Here is a 15,785-nt window from a genome sequence, read left to right on the forward strand (position 1 = left end):
GCAGCTCCCGGAGCCCCCCGTCCTCTCCCAGCGCCTCCCCCGCTCTCTCCAGCGCCTCCCGCAGGACCCGCCCGAGCCCGGGGCGGCTCCCGGGGGTCCCTGAGGGGGTCCCGGGGGGCGGGGGGGGGAGGGGGCGCCCGTTCCATGCCTGGCCCCAGGGTCAGGGGGCGCCTCTTCGGGCTCGGCTCTGATTGGCTGGAGCGGTACGGGGAGGGCAGGAGTTGCTGAGGGGAGTTGGCCGGTGAATGGTTGCTTTCATAGAGGGCACGGTGATTGACATTAGATGGGCGGGGTAGGCAGGCTTTGCCGAGGGGAGGCGTGCGGTGATTGGTTGGATAGAGGCAAAGAAGGCAGGAGTTGCACAGGGGAGACACCCGTTGATTGGTTGGTTCAGCTCGAGAGAGGTGGGAGTAGCTGAGGGGAGGCGTGCGGTGATTGGTTTGTTTGGGGCGGGTGCGCCATGATTCATTATTTTGGAAGATGAAGCGTGGTGATTGGATGGTTTTGGAGCGGAGCACGTCACTATTGGCTTGGAAATGCCCAGCATTTTTTAGGGAACACACCCAGTTCTTTGGGGAAAAACTCTTGGATTTTTAGGGAAAAATTCCCGTTTTTTGCAGCAGACACATTCCCGAATTTTTTGAACCCACATGACCCCAAATAACCAAAAAACCCCAAAATACTCAAACCCCAAAGAACCCCAAAACAGCCCAAACAAATTAAGATAAACCTAATAAAACAAAAAAAAAAGTCAACCCACACCCAAAAATCCCCAAATGATTTCACACACACCTAAAAAAACCCTATATACACCAACATTAACCACAAGAACTCCAAATAATTCCAAATAAACCCACATAAACCCAAATAACCCAAACAAACACAAATACTTCCAAATACACCCAAATAATTCCAAATAACCCCAAATAAACAGAAATAAACCAAGTAAAAACCAAGAGAAACCCAAAATAGTCATAAATAACCCCAAATAAACCCAAATAAAGCCCAGTTCCTACCATCTTCACCCCAAAACAGATCCCGACCAACAGAACGCGCGGCACTGATGACAATCCACTTGCTGGGCACAAACTCAGAGCACTGGCCCCGCTCAGCGATTTTCAGCCAATCAGCGCACGGCCCGACTCTGACTCATCACTTGCCAGCCACTGACCAAGGCCTCTCACTGCGGTAAATCATCAGAGAAAGCGCGGGGTAATTTTCAGCCAATCAGAGCGTGTCTCGCTGATGACTCATCAGTTGCCAGGAGCGGAATTTGGGGAGGGGGGGAAGGTGACCCTGGGGATGTGCTGGGGACCCCAAATAAATCCAAAACGGGGTCTGGATCCCAAAACGGAGAAGGAGGGGCCTGAAGCCCCTAAAACCAAACACAGGAGAGGTGATTGGGGGAATGATCGGAAAGGGGAGAGTGGGGAAAAGAGGGGGGTGGGAGACCAAAATTGAGCTGGGAGGGGAATGGGACCCCCAAATTGAGGTGGGAGGGGGATGGGGCACCCAAATTGAGCTGGGAGGGGTGTGGGATCCCAAAACTGAGCTGGGAGGTGGATGGTACACCCCAAATTGAGCTGCGATAGGGGTGGGACCCCAAACAGCATGAAGCCAATTTTGTTCCTGGACTATGTAAAGTACTTTATGGATATGCAAAAAGTCTAGGAATATGTAACAGGCTGATGTAATGGGAGACAAGGACCATTGGGCAAAGGTTGTTATGGCCACAAGACCTCCCAGTTATTTTCAGGGACACCCCTTAATTAATCTGGTTGAATTACATCAGCCTGTTGCATATTCATAGAACCTCATGCATATCCATAAACTAATCTACATATTCCAGGAACTATTTTACATGGCCCATCCTTGGAGGTGTCTCCCCATTTCAGGAGCCTCCACTGAAATGGAAAATGAAAACCCTCTCCCTTTGATGATGATGATGATGATTATTATTATTATTATATTAATCAATTTTGAAATTAAGGGGCTCTCAGGCAAAGATACGGGAGTAGAAATAACAGTTCTTTATTAGGAAAAATTAAAAATACAAATGCAGTAGTACAAACAAAAAAAAAACAGTGACACAGTCAGAATCCTCTGGGAATCCAGTGAAAAAGGTTGATCCTCTAGGAATCCAGCGGAGAATGTGGCTGATCCTTTGCAATCCAGTGGGAAAAAGGGCTGATCCTTTGGGAATCCATTTCTTATCCCCCAAAGATAGGGCAAAGGCAGGGCCATGGAGTTATTGGGTATCCCAAGGGTGGAGTTGGGGTTGGGGTCAGCGGAGGAGTTCCTAGCAACACAAGAACGGTGAGATCAAATTCTTGCCTCTTAGCAACAGCAGCACTCCACACAGAACCTGTCCCCAAATCCTAAATTCCCTCTAAAACAACTGAGAAATTATGGAACTGCAGAAATATTCGAACCTTCATTTAACCCAGTTTTGGGTGTTTTTAAAGGATGAAAGTGAAGCAAAGGAAAATTAAGGCCAAACCAAAAGGCAAAGAAGCCAGATGTGTTCCCAACATGGATCACAGGGAATGTGAGTGACCAGGGCTGTGCCCAAAGTGCCTCCTCCAGTGGGCGGTGGAGCTGGAGCAGCACACGAAGCTCTGCCTGCACTCGGGGCACTCACACGGCTTCCCTTAGTGGTGCCTCCGTTGGTGTTGGGTCAAGTGAGAGCTCCTGGAGAAGCTCTTCCCACACTGGGGACACTCATAGGGCCTCGCCCCAGTGTGGATGTGCCGGTGGGAGATGAGGTGGGAGTTCTGCTTGAATCCCTTCCCACAGTCGGGGCATTGGAAGGGCCTCTCCTCTCTGTGAATCCAATAGTGCTGGAGGAGATAGGAGCTGATCTTAAACCTCTTCCCACACTTGGAACACTCATAGGGCCTCTCCTCAGTGTGGGTCCTCTGGTGCGTGATCAGGCTGGAGCTCTGGCTGAAGCACTTCCCGCACTTGAAACACTTGTACGGCCTTTCTCCAGTGTGGATCCTCTGGTGCTTCATGAGGCTGGAGCTCTGGCGGAAGCTCTTCCCACACTCTTCGCATTCATGGGGCTTTTCCCCAGTGTGGATCCTCTGATGCGTGATCAGGTGGGAGCTCCGGCTGAAGCACTTCCTACACTCAGAACACTCATAGAGCTTCTCTCCAGCGTGGATCTTCTGGTGTACGATCAGGTGGGAGCTCTGGCTGAAGCTCTTCCCACACTCCCCACACTCATAGGGCTTCTCCCCAGTGTGGATCCTCTGGTGCTTGATCAGTTCGGAGTTCCACCTGAAGCTCTTCCCACACTCCGCACACGAGTGGGGCTTCTCCCCATCATGGAGCTGCTCATGGAGCACCAGCTCCGAGCTCTGCCTCCGTCTCCGGCCGCCTTCCCGGCCCAGGCTGGCTCTTTCCCCCTCAGATCCCCGCCAGCTGCGTTTGCAGCCCCTCCTCGTGCGGCATCTCCGGGGCTTTTCCTCCCCGTTGGCTTCCTGCACCGTGGAGCCGCTCAAAACGGCCTCTTCCACCAGGTTCTGCCGCGAGCATTTGTCCTCCCTGCTCTCCATGCTCACCTCCTGCTCTGGGGGAGGAAGGACAAGGACAGGATGGGATTTGCCTCCGTGCCACAGGCAAGGGCAAGGAGATCCCTCAGGGCTGAGCTGCAGCCGGGGCTGTGCTGGGCTGGGAGATGGAGCAGCACAGAGGGGAAAGGGGCACTGACTTCCTCCTCACCTGCCTCAGTGTCCCGGGGCATCTTCCTCTTCCTCGCAGCCTCCCAGGGGTTGGTGATGGGAAATCCTGGTTTGGGGAAAACAAGGGATGAGCGGGACAGATGGAGACGAGAGATCTCTGCAGCCAGGTCATGGAACTTGAGGTTTATTGCAAAGGGCCTGGGTGCAGGGCCCTGCTTGGAGCTGCCAGGCACAGCTTGGAGCAGGCCCGAGAGAAGAGAGGGGTAGAGAGGATGAGAGGGTAAAAGAGTAAGACAGGCAAGAGCATAAGAGAGTAAGGTTCCTGTTACAACACAATAAATTTTGTTCTGTGTTGAATATTCTATTTCTCACCAACCAATCTAGTAGAAGATACAAATCCTGCAGCATTTACATACAGCCTGTAACAATCATTACATCACCATACTGTGTTACATTTTACACCCTAAAAACTCCTCTTTGGACTCCTTCTGCTGAGCTAGTAGGGTCTGGATCTGTCTGCAAGCAGAGGGAATTGTTTCATCAAAAGGGGACTACCTTCAGTTGGGCCACACCATTGTTTTCCAGTTGTTCACTAACTGAGGTATCTCAGAGCTTGCTTTCATTTTAATCTTCCTTATACTTTCTATATTCTCAACATCTTTTGCAAGACAATCGTATTTATAAGGTTTTCCTCTTTCATCTTCCCCAACACACGTTGAGTTTGAAGGTCCCTCTGCCCAAGTAAATCTCTACAATCACTGGCCACCTGAGCTCCAGAAAAACCTCCCAAACACCAAGATTCAGCCCTGAAAAAGCCTCCCAGGAGCTCCCAGTCCCTGGTCCTTCCCCTTTGCTGTTCAGGGATTCCCCCCTGTCCCAGCTGCTGGGGGTCACGCTTGGATTGGGGGTCCCCCTTGTGCCTGGTGCCTGCTCTGCCCAGGCTGCTGGCAGTCCCAGCAATCCCAAAAGCTCCCCTCGATTTGCTCTCCCCATTTCGGGATGCCGGGGCTGTTTGGGCTCCCGGGCTCCCTTCTCCCCTCATTCTCTGCTCGGGGCTGCAGCAGCTCCAAGGAGTCCCCCCTGCCCCTCTCCAGGCTTTTGAGGCTCCTGCCAATGGCGCTGCTCCCCCCTCTCTGGGCTCCCCCCTTTGGGCTCCTGGGGGACACAGGGCTCTGCTCCTCCAGGCTGCCTCTGCCGGCAGCCGCCACCGCCACCCCCCGATGTCCCCCAGGGGGCCTTTTCCGCTCAGCCTTGGACTGCTTCATTCTCCAAACATCCCCCCAAAAACCCAACCCAGGGACACCCCAGGATATCTGGGGCGAGCTCCCCCTCCCCACTCACAGGCGCGATTGGGGGGCGATGATCCCACAGGTGGGGGCAGCGAATTCAGGCAGGGATCGACGACGTGGTTCCCTCAGCTCAGCCTTGATCCACCTTTGTCCCTCTTCTTCCTCTTCCTCCCGCTCCACCCCTTCCTTCCCCCCTCCTCCTCTGTCTTATCTCCACCTCCTTCGCCTCTACCACCCCTGCTTTTCCATCCCTTCTCCTCTTCCTCCTCCCTAACCCCACATCCTTCTCCTCCTTCCATTGCTGCTCTCCCTCTGCCGCCATCCCTCCTCTTCCATCCCTCCTCCCCCTCCTCCTCCCCTCTAACCCCACCTCCTCCTTCCCCTTCATCCCTGCCCTTCCCTCCCTCCTCCTCCTCCCCCAGCAGCAGCCACACCCTCGGTGCCCCGTTCTCGCAGCCCTCGCAGCCCGCGGCAGGAGCGGGGATGGAGCCGGGACAGGTCGGGATGGGCAGCGCGGGGCTCTCGGCTGCTCCAGCCGCTGCGGGTGGGGGGGAACCCGGCCCGGGCCAAAGGAGAGGCAAACTGGGCAAACTGGGGGCAGAGTACAAAGCTAAGGATGCAGCAGAAAATGGAGCTGAAAGAGTTATGTTAATTTTAACTCCAAACGAGGAAAAACTGGAAATTCCAAAGTTTAGGGAAGCCAAGAAAAAAGAATTAAACAAGATAGGAAGTAAACAAGATAAATCAGGGAACTGGAAACTTCTTGATGGAAGACAATTACTTAATAAAATGTGCTTACTAGGAAAATATTACAAGACATGCATCAGAAAACCCCCTTCGGGTACTCAAGCTTTGTGTGATCATTTTTTAAGGAACTATGGGCGCACTGGGATTTTTGGAGTAACAGAGCAAGTAACTGAAAGATGCTTATTTTGTCAAAGGATAAATAAAAACATGATGAGAAAAACAACATTAGGAGGTTGTGAGTTAATGCGCAGACCATTTCAAAGTATCCAAGCAAAAGTTGAGATTTGTTAGGCTCTGGATTTATTAGTTAAAAAAACCTGTTTAATCTAGAAGAAAGAGAATATGCCATATGTCAGAGAGGAGATTTTAGCAGAATAAAAATATTTAAAGTATAAGAAACACCTGAGAAAAAGAAGACAAGGAAAAGGGGAAATAAAAGGGAGGGGAAAAAGAGGAAAAATCAGAAAGAGAGTGGGATCCTCTGCAGGTCTTGCCCCCTCCATTCGCGGCCGAGGCGCCTGTCCCGGGTCCCGGCTCGCTGCCCGCCTCAGCTCCGCCTGCCCCGGTTTCCATCCCAGGTGCGGCCTCACTGCCCAGGGCAGCTCCACCTGCCCCGGCGCTGTCGCTCAATTTGTGTGCCCTGCTCCCACTGCCTGGCCCGCGGCTGCTCCGCCGGCCATGCTGGGGAAGATGGGGGTTGCTCTGTCCTGCCCCTGCTCCGAGTTCACCGTGCCCACTGCACCCAGGGGGGGTCCCAGCCATCCCATCCCCGGCTGCCCTGCCCGTGCCACCTGTGCTGGGCACCGCCGCCGCTGCTGCCGGGCTCTCCCACCTGCCTTTGCTCTGCCGGGAGCTGCCGGATCAGCCGCCATCAGCCATGTGGGGGCTACCCACACTCCGCCTCGGGCTCCACGGGAAGATCCCCCTCTGACGATTCCGGCTGCAGACCCTGCCCACACTCCCACCGAGCCTCGGCGGGATATCCTCCCCTGACCCCGTCCTGCTCTGAGTTACGTCCCCTTGGTAACCACAGCTCCGGCTGTCCAGAGAAATTTTCTCTCTCTCTACAGGAAGCACCTTATCAATACACTACGAGCTCAGTTAAAAGGAAGCCCTCTACAAATTCTTTCCCAAAATACGGGAGAAAGGCTAGAGAAGGTAAAAAAGTGAAAGAGTTAGATGAAGGGATCGTTCTATTTCCGTTCAGAGAGGTTCCCATGGGAGGGATGCGCTGCCCCGCCCTGCGGGAGCCACCAGCGCCCCTGCCGGCCGTGCCCGGAACTGCACCGAAGGGGAAAGCGCCGCAGCCCAAAGGCCGGGACTGGGTCCGGGCTCTGTTTGCTGTCAGTGCTGCAGCTGTTGGTGTTTGTTTGCTTTATTATACACACTAGTAAAGAACTGGTATTCCTATTCCCATATCTTTGCCTGAGAGCCCCTTCATTTCACTAGTCTAAAAACGAAAAGGGAGGGGGTTTGCATTCTCCATTCCAAGAGAGGCTTTCTCTGCCTTCCCAAGCAGACACCTCTCTTGTAAAGCAAGACAGGCACCCATAGGCACTGAGGGGCACTGTAGGAGGGGCACAAGAAGGCCCTGCAGCACTTGGGCACAAAGGCACAGCAGGTGAGTGCCAGAAGGGAGCAGCAAAAGGCCAAGCTGAAGGCAAAGGCCAGGGCACAGCTCCTACAGCCCCTGAGGGATCAACACCAGGGCCCAAGGGGGCCCCAGCACCCAGGGCACGGGCTCGGCCACAAGCACCTGGCAGAGGCATTGCCCTCCTCGGCAGGGGAGAGCCCACCCAAACAGCCCCTGGCAAGGAACCAGGGCTCCAGCTGCAGGGCACAAGGACACTGCAAGCACAGACTGCAGCACCTTCAGGACCAGCAAGTCCACCCCTTGATGGACATGGATTGGCAGGGCTGTCACAGCTCCCATCACACAAAGGACCCTCCACACTGCAGCCCTTGAGAACATTCACGGTGGGTGGGTCTGCATTGAGTGGAGGCATTTCCTGATGGACACATGGGCCTCTCAATCCACTCTGAATCTTAGACCTAAAGGGGAAGGGAAAGGAGTGGGAAAGATGAGCAGGTATGATTTGTTCAACTACTATTAGAAGCTGTGGGGGATAGGTTTGAAAGAAATGAATTTCTTTTTCTTCCTCCTGTGATTGTAATTAAATAGGAAGGAATTTGAGAGCTGGATTTTAATACTGTAAAAGGGGTTACAGAGGGTAAATTTGTTCTACCTTTGTGCCAAAATCTTACAAGGCCCATGCTGAAGTGAACCCCAAAGTGTGGGCAGCCCCAGGGAAACAGGGAAAATTAGATATGGAGCCTCTAAAAATTACTGTAAAGCAACGAGGACAAGCAATATCCTGTTATAAGAGAGGGAAGGAAGGGGTCACAGCCTGGTATTGAGTCCCTGTTAAAGGCAGGGCTTTTGGAGCCAAGGATGTCTCCCTACAATACTCCTATCCTGCCAGTCAACAAACTGGATGGATGGACAGGGGGAGGAAACACAGAATTTTCAAGTGTTAAAATGAAGGTTACCTGAGGTGGCTGGCCTGGGCCTTCCAGACAGAGAAAAAAAACTTGAATTGTTATGAACAAAAATTCGGTTAATATTTTTTTTATGAGAAAAAGTTTCAAAAAGGCAGCCAGACCACTGGCCCTGCCCAAGTTCTGTGTGTTTTGTTATTGTAATCACGGGTCCTGGAGGCTAATCGCTCCTTTTGTATTAGCACAGCCTTGCCCGAGGCTAAGTTGTACCTTTCTCATACTGAACACACCTGAGAAGGTGGGGGGGGGTTATGCAAAGTGACTCCAAGACCAATGCAGCATAGTCCTCTACTGTACTGAGAAGACCCCAAAAACAACGAGCCAAATAAGAGTTGAGAGACTGGAGTGATGTCTGGATGTGAGGAGCAGGGCGCTGGGCCTGCAGAGATGCGGGAAACCTTTGTCGTTCCTCACCCTGTCCTCGAGATCCCCCGGGCCAGGACTGGGAGGTCTGGGAGACCCGGACTGAGGTACCATCTTATGGGATCAGGAGACCCTGAAGGCTCCCAAGAGGATCTGATCCCCAGCTCTGCCCCTGGTGGACAGAGTTGTGCATATCCTCCTCCTCGGAGTTGCCTTGGGAGAGACGAGGGACACTGCAGACCGTCGAGCCGCCCAATCCTGAGCTGATCACTTTTTAATAAAGGCATTACACAGGAGAAGAAGTCTCCTGGCCCTTTTTGGTTATTTCAGAATTATAGGTGGATATTAAACAGGGTCTTGCCAAACGAATTCTTGTGCTAAAATATTTAACTCTATATATGATCTCCTACAGTTCAAGTCTGGCCTCAAGTTAAAGGCCTGACAACCAAAAGAGCCTCTAAATGGATGAGCAGGGCTCGCTTATTACAGTATGAAACTTGTTCAGTGGCACAGGACGATTAAAAACTGAGGACAGGGCAAGGGTTTAACCCAGCCTCCTGTTTGAACAGCCTGGAGAGGGGCTGGCAAGGAACCCAGGACTGCACTCAAGGGACAGAGCTCCAGATCCAGGCTGGGACAGATTGATGATGGGACATTCCCTGGCCTGAGGGAGAAAATGTGTTTGTGGATGGCTCTGCAAGGGCAGCAGAAAGGAAAAGAGCTAAAAGACAGGCTGTTATTAAGGAAGGGGAATCAGACACAGCGCAGGTCACCGCCCCATGCTCAGCTCAACCCACGGAGCTGTGGGTGCTTGTGAGAGCCTGGCACTGAAATGCCCTGAGCAGGAAGGCTTCAATATCTTCTGCTGACACCATGGCACCTAACAGGGGGGCAAAAGCAATTCTCACTCCTTCAGCAACCACTGGAGCAGATATCAAGGGATATTCTCCCACAGGAAGCTGGGCTGGCACAGAGCCTGCCCTGGCACTTTGCTGCTGCCAACACCCAGCCAGGACATCGGCTCCTGCCCAAGGAGTGCAAAGCAGCACCACTGGTGGCCAAGGGGCCCATGCCAAGTGTCCCTGAGGCCACAAACAGCCACCAGCACAGCTCAACACGGGGGGACCCCTCAGCCTGGCCTCAAGGGCTCTGGAGCCCCGGAGATTTGCACTTCCCGTCCGCAGCACGAGGATGGGAGGCCGCCCCTGAGCCTGCCCTGAAGGAAACGCAGCAGCAGCCAGGGCTCCACAGCGGGCCAAGCCCCTGCGCCTGCCCACAGATCCTCGCCTGGAATCCTCTGCAATCCTGGCCACCCTCCTCTGCCAGCTCCAGCCACTGGGGCCAAGCCTTGCTGCCACTGCTGCAGCTTCAGCGCTGGCTGGGCCTGCACTGCCACAGCTGCTGGGGAACACCACGGCACAATTCCACTCTGGGGCTCACTGACACCCACACTCTGGGCTGCCTGCCATTGCACTGCTGCAAAATGTACAGAGTTTGATTCTTCTAAATCTTCTTTCTCTGCTCAGGCTTGGTTTGTCTTTGCCTTGGGGAAAGGAATTTCAAAGGTTTTATTTAAGGGGTGTTACACCACTCAATGGAGATGAGTTTAACACCTGAACAGACTGGGAACAGCACAAAAGACACCCACAGAGATAACGACCAGCAACAAAACATCAACATTGCCCAGCAGCAGGAAGAGAAGCTTCATTCCCGGCAGCCTCCAGAGGAGCTTTAGAAATGCAAATGAACACTGCTGGGCAAAGTGTGGACAATGCACCTGGGTCTCTTGCCCGGGGCAGGAATTGGGCTGATTCCCTCTGCCCCTCACCCCAAGCTCTGCCTGCTGGCACTGATGGAATTTGCACAGCTCAAGGCAGAGCCCAGGGGGAGGATATCTGACCCTGCAACAGAAACCGGTGAAGCTGCAAAGAGAAACAGCAAATGGAGAATGTTGGGAAAACTTCACTATAAACAAATGGGGGGAATCAGCCCTCTGCCCACTCCAACATGTGCTGTCACTGTCTGTGTTATAGGGTATATTAGAGCACTGGGGATTTTTTGCTACCAAAAATTCAGGGAAATCAGTTGGGAATCCAAGGATTTGATGAATTAGAGAAAGGCAGTCAATTGATGCAGCCCTGGCTGGAGAGAGCAGCCAAAAACAGGGAAAAGATGAACAGCCAGCAGAACAAATCCTACAACACCATGGACCAGCCCCTGGGAACCCGAACCAGTTCATATCAGGAGCCACAGAAACCATTTCTCATTTCAATGGCATCATTAGATTACAAGCTGCCCTCGCAATAATAACCAACCAAACAGCTCCAGCTCCTGACCTTCCTGCTGACCAACCCACTGAAATGAGGAACACAACACTTTACACATGGGATGGGATCAGATCATCTGTTAGCAGAAAAATAGGGGTTAGTGGAAAATTAAATGTCTCAAACTGCTTTTGCAAAGAGATGACAAAGGAAACGTGGTGAAAAACAAAACAACAACGGAAACAAGAAAGCAGCTCATGTATTGGTCCAAACATGGAAAGGATGGGAATGGGACACGGTTTTGTGGCTCCCTGGCAGACCATGGGTTAAACGAATGCTGTTTCTCCTCTGATGTGCTACAGCAACTCTCATCTTTCGACCATGCTCCACACCTTCAGAGTGCAGCTCATTCAGCAGCTGAGCGAGGGGCCAGGGACTTGTAGATAAGGAAGTAAGGGACGCAATCACCAGCTTCAATAAATGTTACTAATTAACATGGACTGCTGCTCACAGAAAGTCCCGCTAAATTCCTGAACTTCCAGAAGAGGAAAGACTTAATAGAGCCGTGAATATCGGCTGTTATACAGAAGTGGGGGTGCACATTAACGAGGACATGCAGTTGGCGGATCGGGAGGTCTGAACCTTCCAAGCACCTCAGGCAGTGGGCAAAGGGAGAGGGCGACGAGGCCAGAAAAATGAGAATAAAAAAGGGGCTGCGACCTATAACAACGGCAGAGAGCGCACGGCAAATGCCCCACGGCCTCTCCCTCTGCTCAGCAATAAAGTCACTTTTACAGGACTCCTCTGTCTCCTCTGGGCACAGAAACCTCCGGCCACGGCAATTTCCCCGCACAGCCCCGGGCACGGGGCAGCCCCCTCTGTCCCAGCCACAGCAACCGCGCCGAGCCAGCGCTGCTCCGGCAGCGGCTCCTGCCGAGGCAGCGGCCGCAAGGAGACCGCGGGCAGCCGCTCCCGCAGCGCCCTCACGCCAGCGGCAACACGCGCCGGACACGGCACAACGAACCCGCCCGAGCCCCCTGCCGCCCCCGAGGCCCGCAGCCAGCCCTGAGCCCCCGCACAACCCAGCGCGGCTCCCACCTGCGCTGCGGCCGCCTCCGAGCTCCGCCGCCGCCTCACCGCGCTCCGGCCGCTGCCGCCGCTCACGGCACCGCACACACGCTCCGACAATGGCGCCGCTGCCCAGCCACGGCCGCCCTCAGCCCGCCACCGGGGCCCTGCTCCGCCCCGCTCCCACCAATCAGCGCGCCACAACCACGACTGACGGAACCATCGCCCAATCCCAGCCAGGGGCGGGCTCTGCACACGGCACAGCCCCGCCCCGCGCTCTCCGGGCGCCCCGGGCTGCGTGAGGGCAGAGCCGGAGCTGAGGAACAGCCCTGGAACGGGCCCGGGCCCGAGGGGATTGAGGTGAAAACACAAACAAACTTCTCCGCAGCTCCCGCCACGGCTTTCCCGGCACTGCGGCTCCGGTGGCTCCGGCTCCGAGGAAAGCCCTCAGTTTTCCTACCCCTAATTAGGCGCATTAGTGCACCGCTTTAATTTACCGCAAGAAAAGGAAAACTGCCCAAAGCTCTGTAGATGAGTGGGGGAAGGGAGCGATTTCTGACAAAAAGCTCCAAAATTGCAGACCAGAGTAATGAGAACTAAGTGAAGACCCTTAAATCCACTTTTCCTCCCATGCCTCCATTGTGAAAAACGCCCATCACTTTTAAAAATAATTTAAAGCTTAATAGTAAAAAAATTGTCGTAAAAATAGTAATATAATTAGAGTAATAAAAATTTGAACAATTGAGATTAGGACAATACGAGACAATAAGAAGAAAGTTACGGAGGACCGGGTACCTTTTCTGGGCAAAATAAGCCCGAAAAAGGGCACCCGTTAAAAGAGGATTAACCCTTAAAAACAATAGCCTGTTGCATATTCATACACCTCATACATGATGCATAAATTCCATTCAAACAAAGGATTCTGTCTGGTCAGTGTCAACTTCTGCCTCCTAATCCTCAGCGGCGTCTTCATGGCTGAGCAAGGCGGGAAGCAGTTCGTTTCTTCTGATAAGAGAGCAGTAAATTCTCTTTCTCTGAAAGATTTAGGTGTCCTGTGGCTGCTATCTGGTGCAAGTACCTCATTCAGTTCTTAAAAAAGTATCCCACATACATAGTTCCTACCTTAACTAGAAAACTGCATTTACCATACTGTTAAAATGTTGATACTGCCCTATTAATCACTATAACAAAATACATATAGTATTTTATATCTGCATAGAGACATATAATATGCACTTTTCACAATAATATGCACTTTTCAATATGCCAAGGTAAAGGGATTCCTTTACTCTGTCAAACCACAAATAAAATAAATAAAAAGGCTGTCCCTGTTACAGCAAAAAATCTGATATGCCCACAAACACCACAAATGGGGGCGGGGGGGAATTCCTGGAATTCTTTTAATTTGCTTTAATGCACATAAATCACCACACTAGTTTTTCCACATAAAATGCTGCACTTGTTGCAAACAAAATCTTAAAATCTCACAGAACTATACAGTCCCAAGAATCAAATTACCACAATGCAGGGGAAAAACCCACACAGCTCTCCTGTACCTCAAGTCTTGGGAATCAACTTATAACAAGCTGTCTCTGTTACAGCTCTGACAGCCCACAAACACCAGTTTAAGTTAAAACCCTTCTAAAAGGGTGGCTTAACCCTCTTGACTCAGGCTCAAGCTTAACACACAGCTTAACACAGATGACACACAACAAAAATTACCAGCTTGTTACAATTGTAACTTTTACACAATAGTCAGCAAAATCTCACACTACACCAGATGAATCCAAAGTTGCATCTTTGCAAACTCCACAAGGATAGGGACCACAAAGGCACCGTGTTACAGCGTTTGATCCTCGCCTCCCAGGTCCCACAGGCAAAGGATTGGTTAACACCTGAACACTAAGCCTTATGAAAGAATGGTTATACTCAAACACCAGGTGTCACTGCTCCCCAAAACTAGAAAGTTCACACACACAAACTCACTGTGAAAGGGGTATTTCTTTCCACACACACAAACTCACTGTGAAAGGGGTATTTCTTTCCACACACACCAACTCAGTTATAACAACCTTAGACCAGCATTTGCCCTTACGACTGCTAGCCCCAGTTGGTGGCAAACTGAGCTCTCTATGCTGAAACAAATGGCAGCACCAAAAGCCCGAGCTCAGTACAACAGTTCAACAACTCTTTCTGCTGGCAACCAGATTTCAACTGCAACTTCAGCTTGCAAGCACACTACAGAGGCACAAATTGCACATGGACATCTCCCACGACTTACCAAAGGGCCTCTCCTGACCACGCCTTACCGGTCACTGTTTAAAACTGTCTCAATTTTTAAACATACCATTTTGTCTGGAGTTTTAGTAGTCAGGGGTCCTTGTCTGCTGCTGGATGAACAGTCTGTGCAGCAGAGCCCACTCTTCCAGGAATATCCTGGGGGTGCTGTTGCAGAATGCGGCCTTTGTCGGGGATGAGCCATTTGTCAGGTGCAGGGAAAACTCGGGGCTCAATATGAGTCAACAGCAAGTTCCGTTTATTGAAGAGAGCATCAGACACTTATACAGCAAGTAATAAGCTTATGAATATTCTGTAAGCCAAGCGAACTATTGGTTAAACTATACCATCAACTCTTCCTCATTCCTTTGGGCCTACATTCTCTATTTCCCACGTCTCTCTGTCCACTTGTTATCATACCCAGCTAGGCCCAAGGACACGCTATCTTGCAGGTGCAAAAACTCCAACTAGCTGTGTTCGGTACTTTCCCAACTCCTGGTCGTCTAACAAGCGAATGTCTACGTGATTTCTGTCATGTAGCCACTTCTCCACAGGATGCACCAAGGGGGTCCATGACCTGAGCTGGTCTCACAGCCCAGCAGAGCCTCCTCCTGGCTGGCTTTGTAACTGAATCATTAAAACTGAGGATCATGGACAAAGTCTCTCTAACTAGTCAAAAGTTAGAAAGTTGCACGTTTATTACACTGGTGGGCAGCACAGGGGAGTCATTCTCAAAATGCATGACCGCACTGCATAAGGATTTTTGCCTTCTGTTTATTTCCCAAAATAATACATGTACATAACCCCAGCACCTCCCATCCCCGCGTTGTATTATAATGAGATTATTAGTCTTTCACGCGTTCGCAATTCTTCTCTTGAATTGGGTCGGTGGTCTCAAATTGGGCCAGTGGTCCCAGGGATGAAGTCAGGAAGGTCTTCATCAGGTGCTGGGCATTGTTCTACTGGTTTCAATATGTTCCTATAATGGTTCACTTGCTCCACTTCTTTCTACAGATGAGCTCATAATATAACAATTAGCTTTAGCTTAAGCATCCAATAATCATTAACCTAACATTGGTGTATCTAACTTCAACATGAATTGGTTCTAACACTCAGCTAAAATCCTAACCCTTTAAAATCATGATTCAATAGGACTTAGCAAAACATAAGATGTGAAAAAGGCTTTTGTGTAACTAAAAACAGTGTAAGGCCATCCACTGACTAGCCTGTCCAAGTAATATGATAACCGTGACACAAAGCAGAGCACCAGAGGACAATTAGACAATACCATGTTAAAATTAGGGAGGCCATACTGCATCCTTATCAGAGGATGTGAAACAGCAGGATGGAGACACAAAAAAAAATATATTGACCTGACACACAGGATGTTGTGCAGATAAGCTGGAGTGTGAAGAAGTCTAAGAAAGAACTTCCCAAAACATCAGAAAGTTCACAAGAATTTTTGAATAATGCATGAAACACTTGAATGTGCATATATCTCAGCAATGTAACAGTATAAAGATAACATTGTC

At 51.3% G+C, this 15,785-nt stretch overlaps 1 pseudogene; it reads right to left on the minus strand.

The window, feature by feature from the left end:
- Positions 1-15,785, minus strand: part of LOC131093378 (zinc finger protein 208-like) — a 496,041-nt pseudogene that overhangs the window by 349,890 nt on the left and 130,366 nt on the right.

Source organism: Melospiza georgiana, chromosome 25 (assembly GCF_028018845.1).
Source record: "Melospiza georgiana isolate bMelGeo1 chromosome 25, bMelGeo1.pri, whole genome shotgun sequence".
Taxonomy (NCBI): Eukaryota; Metazoa; Chordata; class Aves; order Passeriformes; family Passerellidae; genus Melospiza; species Melospiza georgiana.